This window comes from Coenobita brevimanus, chromosome 98, assembly GCF_032717465.1.
Source record: "Coenobita brevimanus isolate Jiangsu-jjx chromosome 98, ASM3271746v2, whole genome shotgun sequence".
NCBI classification, from domain to species: Eukaryota; Metazoa; Arthropoda; class Malacostraca; order Decapoda; family Coenobitidae; genus Coenobita; species Coenobita brevimanus.
Window position 1 is genome coordinate 25,949,378 of NC_137051.1, and position 14,760 is coordinate 25,964,137.

At 54.1% G+C, this 14,760-nt stretch overlaps 1 pseudogene; it reads left to right on the top strand.

Moving 5' to 3' along the window:
- Positions 1 to 14,294: 14,294 nt before the first annotated feature.
- Positions 14,295 to 14,414, top strand: LOC145414349 (5S ribosomal RNA; annotated as a pseudogene).
- Positions 14,415 to 14,760: the final 346 nt, after the last annotated feature.

The following is a 14,760-nucleotide window of genomic DNA, read 5'->3' on the forward strand; positions in this document are numbered from 1 at the left end:
CCTGCGGGGCTCCGGCAGGAACAAGGAACTCCCGGGTGTGGGCGGTAGGTCCGATATCGGGCCTTGCCACCACTCTAGTGTCTCATCCGGGACTATATTCCCGGATGGCGACGAAGGGCTCCCCGAAGGGAAAGAGGCTAGAGGAGGACTCGCGCTACCCGTGGTCTCTCGAGTGTGTCTGGAGGCCTGAGCCGGGGATCTCCTTCCCCTATTGCACACCTTGGCTGTGGCCGTGAACTTGCCCGGCGTACGGGGTACACCTATAGGGTGATCGATGTCGCCCTTTCTCCGTGGCAAGGTACGTGGTGTTCCTCCCGTAGTAGGAGACAAGCCGGAGGGAGGGGCACAGAGGCCACACTCTCTCCAATACGGACTGATCCTACCTGCAGGGAATTCTCTACCCTGGTACGTGCCCCTGCCGGAGCCGAGTGTCTGCCCGTACGGAAGATGACTAACGGGCGAACTGGTTCGCCCGTCCGTCGCGGCTGGGTACCGACCCCGGGACGCCGCTTCTGTAATAGGGTAGCGCTACACATACTGTAGCAGGGGCTCTTTACCCTGGACCGTATTCTGGCCGTAGCCGAAGAACAGCTGGAGAGGGATGCACGAGGGCAACTCTCTCTTCCTGGTGTGTTAGGGCCGGAGCCTGGGGTCGCCTTCCCCTTTGCGCACTCTGTTAGGCCGTAGCCTAGGTCTGTCAATCTCTCTTTACTTTTATTTAGGCCGCAGCCTTGGGCCTCCTGCCCTTGGGCCTCCTGCCCTAGAGGGTGTAACAAGACCGTCAATACGGTGTTACCTGGGACTGATTTGGCTTCATTCCCACCCCTATTCTGACGATCACTACCCCGCCCGCACAGTAGTTCAGTTCCCCTGATCACCTGGGGTTGGGGCACTTGCGGGGAATAAGCGCTCAGGGCCGTGATGCCCTGATGACCCTCTTGCCCTGGATCACTAACCTCACCAGTGTGTCCTCCTGGGGTGGTGGTGGGGTGGTGGCTCGGAGGTGGTGTGGGGGGTGGTGAGGTGGGAGGTCCTGCGGCGGGCACGGCGGGCATTTTAGGGAGGGTAGAAGACACCGAGAGTTTGCTACGTTTATGGTAATACGAGCGGGAGGATATTACTAACTCTTTTTCTCCACTGTTTCCTGGTAGCAAGGGACGTTTGGATATTTACTAAGGAGAATCTCTCGTGCTAGGAGTCTTACTGATTTTATACAGGGCCGTCACTCGTGAGTCTGATTCACCAGAACTTAGTCTCTGCACTTGTCTTTATTAATCCGCCCCGTGATATCACCTGCCCTGGTATTCAACATACACTAAGTCACTGTATCACTGTTACATTAATTTTGGGGCAACATCACACTTAACATAAGTCACTTATATGGTGGGGGCAGCGGGGAGACACGCCGGGGGCACCGCCAGGGGAGGGCGTGCCGAGAGGGCACGGGACGACTCGCAGGGGAGTCCTCTCTCGTCCAGGGCTGCAGATGGCGAAGAGGCCTGTAGTGTCCGGGCTGGGTACAGGAGTGTGGCCCTCAGGGCTGGGGCCAAACAGGTCCAGGAATCTCTGGCTCAGGTCTCAGCTGGAGGTGGTCTTCCGCCGTCGGGGCGTCGAGAGATCGCGCCCGGGCATCCTGGGGAGGGCTTGGAGTACCCTAGGACTGCGGCCCCCAGAGTCAAGGGGCGCCGTCAGGTAGGGCTGCGGCACCAACCTGAATTAGGGTCCGTCAGGTGGGTCTTCCCCAGGGCCAGGCGTAAAAAGCAGAGGCCAGGGGAAGCTGCAGGGCCTCTCTGGGGTCCTTCTGCACTGGAGGTCCGGGCACTCGTCTCACGCTGGGGCGGTGACACTGCTCTCACCTCTCTCTGGCCGTGGGGCCCGGCTATTGGCTGTGGCCTGAGTGGGGGAATCAGCACGCCTCTGGACACCTTCGGAGCAGCTATCGGCCATCTGACAAAGGCGGGAGCAGCCTCTTTCCATCTCCTGCAGGAGGGAGGGGGAGCAGCTATAGGCTGACTCAGGGGCAGCACCTTCGGAGTGGCTATCGGCCGTCTGGCGAAGGAAGGAGCGGCCTTTTGCCGTCTCCTTCTGCCGGAGGGGTGACCGGCTATCGGCTGACTCTGGGGGCAGCACCTTCGGAGCGGCTATCGGCCGTCTGACGAAGGCAGGAGCAGCCACTTGCTGTCTCCTTCTGCCGGAGGAAAGAGTGGCTATCAGCCATCTTGGAGGCAGCACCTTCGGAGCGGCTATCGGCCGTCTGGTGAAGGCAGGAGCGGCCACTTGCCGTCTCCTTCTGCCGGAGGGAGGAGCGGCTATCGGCTGTCTCCTGCAGGAGGGGGTGTTGGGCGGCTATTGGCTGTCCCAGGAAGGACACCTTCTGACAAGGGAGGGAGCGGCTATCGGCCGTCTCCTGATTACCCTCAAGTTGGTGAGACACCAATTCCCTTAAGAGGGGTGGGCGGCTATCAGCCGTCCCAAAAGAGAAGGCACCTTCGGAGCGGCTATGGGTGCACTCCTGTAGAAGGCGGGAGCTGCTATTGGCCATCTCCTGAGGGGCGCTATTTGGAGCTGGACAGACAGTTCCACCCCGATCTGATCTGGTGGTCCCTCTCCCCGAAGGTAGTGTTGTCTTCCTGCTAGGGCAACGGTGAGGAGGCTGAGTGCTATAGGGGCGTAAGGCCCGGGCTGACTTGTGCCGTTGTCGCACTGCCCCCTGTGGTTCGGCTGCAGCTACTCCATGGGGTCCAGGTGGGGGTGTCGGTGAGTTTCCTGGGGCACTATGCTGTAGCTCACGCATGTTACCTGTTGGGGAGTTTCTGGGGGCACTATGCTGTAGCTCACGCATTTCAGGAAAAGTACACTACTCATCAGCAGTGGGAATGCTCACCAGAATCGGGGTGGGACTTGCAGTGGCAAAATCCCAAGCACACCCTCGGACGCCGAATCCCCTCAATCGGCCTCCTATTTAATGGAGGACTCAGGAGGAGCCTCAAGGGTTGTTACTCCCCTACAGCAGGAGGGCATGCTCTGTTGGAGCTGTGGCAAAAGTCGAGAGTTTGTCCGACCTCTTCCTCCCCCTGTCCCTGGGACAATACTTTTCCCGCCGGAAGGAGGGCACGCTCTGTCGGAGCTGTGGCAAAAGCCGAGAGAGTTCATTCGACCTCTTCCACCAACGCTGGGACAGGAATCCCGACCCCTACGGAAGGAGCGCATGCTCTGTTGGAGCTGTGGCCAAGGCTGAGAGAGTTCGTCCGACCTCTTCCTCTCACTGTTGCAGGGGCAGGAGTCCCAGGCCCTACGGCCGAAGTGAGGGCTCTGCCAGATCCGTGGCCGTGGCTGGGAGAGCCTGACGGGCACTATCACTCAGCCGGCTGGGTCAGCGGTGTCCCGGAGAGTCTCCTTTGACTCCTCCCACTCTCCTGCCATCTCTAGGAGCCCAGGCAGTGCCTAATGGGGCTGTTTGATGAGGAGAAAGTCCCCTGGACCTCCCTTGCAAACCCTGGACCGGAGTTTAGGCAGGCCCTATGGGCCCGCCAAGCAGGAGGCTCGGCCCTCGTTCGCCCTCCCTCTGCTAGTCCCCAGGCTCCTGCAGAGGGGAAAGTTGCTAGTGCCACCCACCACCTCTGTGGGAGAGCAAGGCACCCCTCTCCCCACCTCTCTACCTGAGAAGGTGGGATTTGCTCCCCTACAGGCTCCTCACCCAAGACCAGACTGGGTGAGATGTCTCCGAGGCCAGGTGTCCGGTCCTTGCAGCCTCACCTTCCTCAGGTGCTGCCGGGCTCCGCCAGGATGAGAGGCTGCAGTCCAGTCCTGACGGCCTCCTCCTCCAGCCAAGACTGCAGTTCCTGGAGTCAGTGGACCTCCCCAGGCACTTGCTGTGGCGATCAGCCCTCTCCCGGTGCAGGTGGCCGCAGTTCCTCCCTGACGGCTGCCCCTGACGGACGAGATGACAGCCCAGTAAGGACATTGCCCTCCTCCTGGCTGACCCTAGGCCCAGACCTCCCCAGGTCCTCTCTCAGGATCCCGACGACAACTAAGGGCCAGCGCTGAGCAGCATGACTCCTGGCCCTCTTCGGCCTTAGCCCGGAGAGCCCTGCCTCCAGCTGGGCCGTCGCGGCTAGGGAGCCGCCTAACACACCATCCACCCACTCCTCCCACACTAGTGGCGGCTACATGGACCACCATCCCCTACATTACTCATCGGATGGCCCACCCCCCATGCCTGGCCGCCATCTGGAGCTCCCGGCATAGGCTCCTCTGCCCCGTGGGCTGTGTCCTCCCCTCCCGCACGAATTGCGAGTACCAGATACTGTGACTATATGCTTCCCCAGTGCTATTGGACCAATCCCCCAGTGAACTAACCCGTGACCCCTTCCCATACTCGTGGTGTCTCCCGTGTTGTATAACCCTCCCCAGTGCTTCACCTTTTCCCCCCCGTGTACCTCCTAAAATGCATGACTTACAACGTAGTGCCCCTGAGAAGGAAACAGGTGAGGAATACCATAGTGCCCCCAACAATGAGGTGAGTGGTATACAGCCCAGTGTCCCCGGGAAGTTACCGACACCTCCACCTGGACCCCACGGAGTAGCCACCACCAGACGATGGGATACAGCACAACAACGACATATGTCAGCCAGGGCCATGCTCTCCTATGTCACTCAGCCATCGCACTGTCACCATTGCAGGAGAAGGACACTACCTTCAGGGAGTGGGATTGCTGAATCAGCTAGGGGTGGAGTTGCTCTCAAAACTCCAGACAGCACCCCTCAGGAGACGGCCTACTGCCGCTCCTGCCCTCGCCAGACGGCCAATTGCCGCTCCGAAGGTGCCCCTAAAGAGATGGCCTACTGCCACTCCCGCCTTCACCAGACGGCCTACTGCCGCTCCAAAGGTGCTGCCCTGGAGACGGCCTACTGCCGCTCCCCTCTCCGGCCGAAGGAGACAGCCTACTGCCGCTCCCGCCTTCATCAGACGGCCAATTGCCACTCCGAAGGTAGTGCCCTGGAGACGGCCTACTGCCGCTCCTCCCTCCGGCAGAAGGAGACGGCCTACTGCCGCTCCTCCCTCCGGCAGAAGGAGACGGCCTACTGCCGCTCCCGCCTTCATCAGACGGCCAATTGCCACTCCGAAGGTGGTGCCCCCGAGACGGCCTACTGCCACTCCTCCCTCTGGCAGAAGGAGACGGCCTACTGCCGCTCCCGCCTTTGTCAGACGGCCAATTGCCGCTCCAAAGGTGCTGCCCCTGAGATGGCCAATTGCCGCTCCTCCCTCCTGAAGCAGGAGACGGCCTACTGCCGCTCCTGCCTTCGTCAGACAGCCTACTGCCGCTCCAAAGGTGTACAGAGGTGTGCTGACTCCCCCACTCAGGCCACGGCCAACTGCCGGACCCTGGCACCTGATAGTTGTGCCCCTGGGCAGCCACGGCCAATTGCCGGGCCCCATGGACAAAAGGAGGCATCGAGTGAGTCATCGCCCCACCAGGAGACAAGATCCCGGACCTCCCTTACCAGAGCATCCCAGCCAGGCCTCACAGCCTCCCCTGGCCTCCACTCCCTACGCCTGGCTCTGGAGAAGACTCACCTGACAGAGCCCAGTGTAGGCCAGTGCCGCAGTCCTTCCTTGTCGGCGCCCCTAGACTCAGGGGACCGCAGTCCTCAGCCTCTCCAGACCCTCCCCAGGACGCCCGGGCGTGATCTCCCTATGCACTCAAGACGGCGTAAGACTCCCACCTCTGGCCGAGACCTGAACCAGAGGTTTCTGGAGCTGTTCGGCCCCAGTCCTGAGGGCCACACCCCTGAGCCCAGCCCGGAGACTGCAGGCCCCTTCGCCACCTGTAGCCCTGGATGCGAGAGGACCCCCCTAAGAGTTGTCCCATGCCCTCTCGGCACGCCTCCCCTTGGCGGAGCCCCTACCCCGGCAGAATTGACGCCGGCGTGTTTCTCCCCCGCCCCCCACGATGAGTGACTCATGATAAGTGTGGTGATGCCCCAGAAATAGTGAAAGTGATTTAGGTTAAGTGCGACTTTGCCCGAACCTAGTGTAACAAAATACAGTGACTTAATATGGTGAATATCGGAGCAAGTAAGATCACAGTGAAGAAGTAAAGGACGAGTATATAAACCACTCAGGAGTGACGCCCTTCGTAGGAAACTAGTAAGACTGTACCTCCTGAAAATTCCTCTGTAATAAGACACTCCTAATACCTTCGGCTCTAAGGAAATAATAGAGAAAGTGTTAATAATATTCCCCCACTCGTATTACCCGTGAATTCTCTAAGTCACTTCCCCTTCCCAATATTTAGTGTGAGCGCAAACTGTAGAATCAATTGCCAAAGCCCCTTTGCTATAGGAAAATATTTAATTCAAATTACTCATACTTGCCCATCCCCAGTATTACCATAACTCTGTTCTGACCTGCCGCAAGTCACTCCCCTCACCCCCCCCCTCCTCTGTGAGACTCACTCCCCGCGCCACGCGCGCGCCCATATTCACTGTACACTTAATACACTAGATTTAATTGTGTTGGCACCAGTATCAGTTAAGCCAGTATCCTGCGAGATACCAATATCCTAGTTAAGGTTTTATTTCTTTGCTACATATTGTGTTGTAATATCTGCTGACTTTATCCTGTGTCTGACTGTGGTAATATACGTGTAAAGGTTATTGCCTGAAGTTTTTGTGTCCTGCCTCTCTTTATCACACTAAGCCCCGGTCTCGAAAGAGGACCCCGCTACACGTTAGGTGTTCTAGGACCGAGAAGTCGAGCCTATTTCACCTAGCATTACACTGGTGGCCAGCAGTGGTTCTTGACCCGGGAGTAAAAGAGAGGTAGTGAGAAATATTTGGCAACATGGCAACTAAACCGTACATTCAGTTACCCAAGTTTGACCCCGACCAGTACGATATACACACGTATCTGGCAATAATTAAACCCTTACTGGATATTGGCCTTGAAAATGACCAACAGAAAATTGCAGTCACACTACCACTATTGGGCAAAGCGGCGGCGAACATAGCACCGAAAATCGTCCCGGAGCTCACCTGGCAGAACTTTACAAAGTTCACTGTGCAAGCCATCACCCCATCATTAGGGAAAGTGGTGGCTCTATCCCAATTGGATAGTTGTTCATTTGACGGGGATTTGGATAATACCCTGATACAGGCAAGATGCCTAGTTACTGCTGCCTACCCAGAGGCAGATGAAGAAACCTGGGATCAGCATACATTTAACACTCTGCTCAGAGTGCTTCCGAGTGTTGTCAAACAACACTTCACTATCCATGACCCAACAGGAGACATGGATAGAGATATCCAGCTGATACAGCGCCTCCTGACCACCTGCCCTTCTCCACAGCAAGTCAATGTGGTAAAGAAATTTCCCGCCCAACCCCCGACTCCTCCAACCATGCCATGACCACCTCTGCCTCACACCAGCCCGACCCCGGCGCCTAGCCCGCCCAGGGCACACCCCTCCCGCCAGCATCCCGCCTCGCGGGAAAATCCAAACCTGATTCTTGTCAATCCGTGGGAATTCACAGCCTGCAACTCCCGCTGCCCCCTTCATGACATACGGAACCAGCTTAAAGCTGCTCACCGCAGAATCTTGGCCCCGGGTTCATGTAAGGTGTCCTCCTTAGAAGGCGAGGCCCCAGGAGACGAACTGACGCCCATGGACGAGCCCCATCCGGGAGAACCGGAACAGGAACAGGAGAATGAAAGCCCTAAACAGCTGGATTTTTAGGCCCGCCCCCACACCAACCCACAGTGGCGGAGCCCATTATCCCTAAGTATCACCCCCCAGTATACCACAAGATGAAATTAAACGGTGTGAAGGCCAGACTGCTAGTCGATACGGGAGCGGCCAGGTCCTGCCTTTACAGCCACTATTTCTCCCGCCACAGATTGCTGTTTGGCCCACTCCGCCCTACTACCACTCACCTTGTGGAGGCGGAGGATGGCCCCCTGCCCATCCGTGGGAAGACTCGGGCTCTACGGGTTGACACCCACCAGCCGGTGTCCACCCAACATCAATTCATTACTTTTTATTCCTCCTGCCGGAGTTATGACGGGTATTTAGGACTGGACTTGCCCCCAAAACTTGAAGCTACGATCAACTGCCGCCGCCGACAGCTCCAGTTCTGCCCCCCACCCCGCTCCACCCCGGCCGTTTGCACATGCATGCCGTGGCCCCGGCCAGAGGATTCGCCCCCTTCCTTCCTCCAGTGCCCCCCTTCCCATCCCCTCCCTCCGCCCCCCTCTCCCCCTCCAGTGTCCTCTCCCACTACCCCTCTCCTTCTTTCCCCGCCACCGTCTCCGCCGCTGTTACCATTCCCTCCCACCACAAGGCTTGGGTGCCCCTTAACAGGCCCTCAGGTCCCTCCGTTTTATTCTCCCCCCTCCTCCCACCGGAAGCCCTTTCTGCCTGCCTTGTATCTCCCACCTTCCTCCCTCCCCACCACGCCACCATCCGCATAGCCAACCTCGCCCCGTCCCCTCTCACCCTCCCCAAAGGGCTCATTATCGAAGAGATGGAGGAAGCCGAGCCCTGTGCCCCATCCTCCTCCCACTTCCCTGCCCCTCTTCCCCCCATCCCCGACCATCTCTCCAACCAGCAGTCAGACACCCTACGCCGCCTCCTCCTGGATTTCCAGGATTTGTTTGCAACAGGACCAGCAGATATAGGGCACACCACGTACCTGTCTCGTGAAATTCATACGACAGGCCCACCTATAAGACAGCCTTCCTGACGTACGAACCCTCGACAGAGAGAAGAAGAGGAACACCAGGTGCGCGAAATGATAGAGGCCGGTGTCATTTCCCCCTCCACCAGCCCGTGGTCCTCCCCCATCGTTCTGGTAAAAAAGAAAGACGGCACAATGCGATTTTCTATCGACTACCACCGCGTGAACAACGTCACCATCAAAGATGCCACCCCCCTCCCCTGCATTGATGATTCCCTAGATTCCCTCTACAGGGCGTCTTGGTTTTCTACCCTCGACCTCCAGTCTGGATACTGACAGGTCCCCGTCCATCCAGACCACCGAGGCAAGACGGCCTTTTCCACCAGTAATGGCAAACATTACGAATTTAATGTTCTGCCATTCGGACTCTGCAACGCCCCCGCCACCTTCTCCAGGCTAATGGAATCTGTCTTGAGCGGCCTCACTTGTGAAATATGTTTGGCTTATCTGGACGACGTCATTGTTTTTAGCCAAACCTGGGCCGACCACTTGCAGCGCCTCCACTGAGTTTTCACTAGAATTCGCCAGGCAGGCCTCAAGCTACACCCTTCTAAATGTGTCCTAGCCGCCAGGACCGTCTCGTTCTTGGGACATACTATTTCCCAAGCAGGAATCGCCCCAGATCCCGACAAGCTCCGTGCCATAGCGGACATACCGCTGCCACAGGACGTCCACTGCGTCCGCACCTTCCTGGGACTCACGTCCTACTATCATCACTTCGTGAAGGGGTTCGCACAAATTGCAAAGCCTCTTCTTGATTTGACGCGGAAAGGGGAACCATTTATCTGGACCAAAGAAAGGCGAGCTGCTTTTCAACAGCTAAAGGACAAGCTCGTCTCTGCCCCCATCGTAGCCTTTCCCGGTTATGCCCTCCCCTTTTGCCTCTACACCAATGTCTCCCTCACCACAATAGGCGCTGTCCTACCCCAGGCACAAGCCGGCAGAGAGCACATCATTGCATGGGCCAGTCGCACTCTGAATCCAGCTGACAAGAATTATGCCGCGACCAAGCGAGAATGCCTCAGCATAATCTGGGCCCTCCAATATTTTAGGGCTTATCTTTCCGGGACCCAGGTCACGATCATCACTGACCACCAGTCACTCCAGTGGTTACGCCAGTCGGACTCACACAACACCCAACTCTTCAGGTGGCGCGACACCCTGGAGGAGTTTCAGTATGAAATTTCTTATAGGCCCGGGAAGCTCCACACCAATGCAGATGCCCTCTCCCGCCTCCCCATCCACACGGTAAAGCCAGATCTGGATCTCCTACAACTCTGGCACCACAAGGAACAGCCCCCCTGGATCCCCGCCCACCTATTCACCAAGCTATGCCGACAGGGTGACCACCTCCTAACCCCATCCGGACATATCCTCCTGACCCCCGATGCGGCACGTGACACCCTGCGCCACCTCCATGCCCATAACGGCATCCACCTGGGCACCAAGAAATTATTACAAGTGTTTAACGACACTTACTGGGCTCCAAACCCCTCCATCCTCTCCAAGGAAATCATTCAGACTTGCCGCGCCTGTGTACTGGGAAAAGATGTCTCCCGGACCGTCGGACCGTCGGGCCATATCACCGCCCACAAGCCCTGGCAACTCCTGGCGATAGATGTAGTAGGCTCCCTCCCCCCCAAATCTGGATATATGTGATCACCATTGTGGACATGTATTCAAAATTCGTAGTAGCCTGCCCGGCTAAAGAATATCATGCTGTCACCATCGCCGATGCCCTTCTCCAACATGTGTTCACTTATTTTGGCATCCCACAAGCCATCCATTCCGATAATGCCCCTGAGTTCTCTGGGAAGATCTGGGAGGAACTCGCTAGAATCTTTGGGTAGAGGATCTCCCACTCCTCACCCTACTGGCCACAGGGGAACGCCGTATGTGAACGTAGCCATCATACCCTTATGAATCAGTTATGCACACACATCGAGGCTATGAAAAACGACGATTGGCCGGCTCATGTGAAAATCGTCCAGTGGGGCATGAATTCGTGCCCCCGAGAGGACGGGGTTTCCCCCCACGAGAGAATATTTGGAGAAACTCCCCTCCTACTACCACTACACCACCACCTGCAACCGCCAGCCTCCGCTCCCACTACAGACCTGTTACACCTTCTGAAAAGCCGACTACACCACCTATTTGTGGGTAGTGTGTGTGTACAACAAGTCTATGGGCAATATCACATGATGGCCTCGTGCAACCCCAAAGTCACGGTGTCTGTGGACTGAAACAACGTCTGTTACTTGCAACGTCTGGTTAGCCAATGCTACGTTAAGCTTTTAACAACATTACTTCATACTGGTATTGTTCACGACAAGCAAGAATTAAAACAAGCAAGGGGGGAAGAAAGGAGGAATGTGTACAGCTCACCTGAAACAACGTCTGTTACCCGTAACGTCTGGATAGCCAATGCGGCTTAGCTGAGCACATAGGGATGCTACTGCTAGTCAAATGAGACTGTGTTTTTGCGATATGGTGGGTTTTAATTCTCTTCACTATTTACATAGTAGAGTACACATGACGTTAGGACTTTTGATTGAATTGGGGAAAGTTTGGGATTCATTCCTTACTACAGTTAAATACTGAATTTACCGCCATCCCGCCCTGAGTTTGGGGTAGCTTATGCCATCTAGTGACGGCTAAGGCAAGCGGAACTACTTGATCCTCACAAATTACATTATCTTTGCCTTTTCTGACTATTAATTTCACATATTTGGATTCTAGCAGCTTCATTAGTAAACATTTCACAACAATGATACGGAAAGAATTGCATACCCATTATTATTCTGTTTAAAGTTTAAACTTGGCGCCCGGCAACGACGCACCACAAGCAAGGGGATGTTGCCCACATCTGTTATTCGTTACCTACCAGATGAGTGAACTCCCATAGCTCAACACTCCCAGTTACAATACCTATGCATAGATACAGAGATATATACATATAAAAATAAAGTTGTTCCTATATCAATCATTAACACATGAACTACTACTTAGAACAGGAGCCCTATAGATTAGTATTCAGATTACACTCTATCGAACTTAGAAATTACAGTACCTCTAAACATATACATGAATACTAAATTTGTGGCATTACACGGCTCCCACGTTCGGAAGACAAATTTTACCTAAGTCAATCATCTATGACATATGCATGGATGGAATGTTGTTACCTCTATAACTGCTATTAACACTTTGAATTGGAACATTTTTTCCCCACAATCGGTGGCACCTGTCGGTCCACATTAAACACCTAATGCGTACCTCGGAAGGTCACTTACTCACTTCATTAGGAGGTATGATCACTCATTACACTTGATGTGATGAGGGAATTTATGCCCGAGTCAGCCTCAGGTTTTGGAGGATAGCTTGTCGCTCACCGGAGCTTGATAGGGTCTCTCGAGAGTGAGATCACCACGGGGGCGCTTCCTTCCACTCTTCCAGTCCCATTCTCATTCACTCGGTTCTTTTGTTTCCAGCATTCTGCCCGCAAGAAGGTGAGGGCTCATTCTGTCCTGAAGACTCCACTACCTCACAAACCGTGCTAATTGTAGGGTGAGGGGATTGATCACTCCCCTCGAAGTAAGGCACTTCCCGGTTCCAACCGGAACACTTTTCTCTTTTTTTTTTCTTTTTACACCCTCTCCTTGGGGATGAGTCCACCCGGAACACAACCTCAGGCAGTTATGTTTCACAACATTCGTCTCATGCACTTATCTCTACTTTTCTGTTTAACACTTCTCTATGACCCTCCGAGGGGCATTCCTCACTCGCAGTGGTAATCACTCATTTTCGGGCTCCGGGGCGAGCTCCTGTTGCAACGGTTCTAAGAGCCATTCCTCGGTACCGTAATATGGTTTTACCTTTTCAGCACCCCTTTGTATTCTCTTGCCACTAAATACATTTTCACTAATATAAACACTTCCATCTAGCAACACTTCGATCACTCTATACGGGCCGTCCCATTTGGCATTCAGTTTCCTACAGGTACCCGGCTGTATGGTTTCTTTTTTCGCCCACACCAAGCTATTGACCCCAACCTTCTGTGCTCTCCTCCGCCTGTTGGCCACATCCCGGTATTGCCTGGTCATCTTTTGGTGGGTTCTTTTAATAAGGGTGTGTGCTATCGCTAGGTCATCCTCCTCTGCGTCCACGGAAGGCAATGAGGTACCAATGAGGCAAGGGGGATGGCGTGAGAAGAAGACATAATAGGGCTGTTGTCCCGTGCTCAAGTGCACTGCTTGATTTATGACGGTTTGGCACGACTGGAGCAGCTGAGGCCAACGCAAGGGGTGCCCATTGCAGAGGGATGCTAGGATACTTTTCAGTCCTATGCATCCTTTCGGTGGTGGAATTTCCCTGGGGATAATAAGGGGTGACATAGAACAAGTCCACCTGGTTCCTCCGGCAGAACTTCTTGAATTCTCCACTCGTGAACTCTCCGCCGTTGTCCAGGACGATACCTCGTGGTGTCCCAAAGTCGGTGAAGTATTGCCCAAGACAGTGTATGATGTGTTGTGTATGTTTGTCCCTGAGTGGGTAATATTTCACAAACCTACTGTAGTGATCTATCACAGTAATGACATATTGTTAGCCCTGAGCTCCAGCAACCATATCGGTCAAGTCGATCCCGATACGTTCCAATGGTTTACTTACAGGCAGGAAACCTTTCCAAGGTTGCTGTAACCCAGTTTCACCTTTGAATCTTTGACAAGTGGGACACTGTTTCACATACTCGCATACATCTACTTTTAGATTTGGCCAATAGAATAGCTCTTCTGCCTTTTTGATGGTTTTCTTTTGACCTAGATGTCCTGGTTCCTCAAAAGCAGTGATAAGAAAGATGGAAGTGAGCAAGGAAGTCACTACATGGCCTTGTTATCTGAGAGGAGCATGTGGAGTCACATGGAGAGAGAGACTGACAAATGAGGAAGTGAAAGAGTGTTATGGTGTGGATGTGGATGTGATAGGAAGCGTTAGGAGAAACACATTGAGGTGGTTTGGCCATATGGAGAGGATGGAGAGTGAGAGATTGACAAGGAGAGTGTATGTGAGTGAGGTGGAGGGGAGGAGAGGGGGGGAGAGGGAGGGGGAAGCCAAGGATGAGATGGAGGGATGGAGTGAGAAGTACATGAGGGAAGGAGGTGTGAGCTGGGAGCAGGGCATTGAAATGGCAGGGGACAGGGCGACATGAAGCAATTTGTTTGTCGCCACCCCTTACGAGATTAAGGCGTCTGGCAATAGATAGACAGATAAATAGATAGTTAAACAACAGGAACATGTGCTGTACAATGTACCGTAGTAGCCTTTTACAATGGCTTTCAAAGTTAGGTTATGTATGAAGGGGAGCCAGGGGAGAAGTCCATTATCTGGACGAATCCACTTTCCATACATGCCTTTGGCTCTAGGATGTCAGATAATTGAGGGATTACTGTATTTGAGTTTGTATTTATTGTAACCCAACATTTAAAAATTATATTGACTGGTGGTATGTAATATACTGGTCAGAAAGGTCATACAGCACTGTACAAAGTTGATGTAAGGATGAATTACTATTACCATGTTGAGTACACCGCTTCCCGTCCGATCAGCGAAGTTAAGCAACATTGGGTCTGGTTAGTACTTGGATGGGTGACCGCCTGGGAACACCAGATGCTGTTGGCATCCCTACGTGTCAAGTGGGGTTGGTGGAGGATTAGTCCCCCTCCCTGTAAAACAATTAACTCTAAGCCCTTGGCCACCCCGTTTGGGATACATGGCATCTGGCAATGAATGAATGATGAATGAATAGACTTGTAAGGAAATGCCAAACAAACTTCAACTCCTTTATTGAAAAAAGCTTTATGAATTATGTGTACTGTATTCTATTTATTATTATTATTCTCTTTTAAGGAACTATTTAGGGGGTGTTTAGTGGAGTGTTTTGGCTATACATGATTCTTGGTTTTATGCAAGACCTTTCCAACATAACCCTCACATATGTTGTAACACAGCTTTATTACCTTCTGAA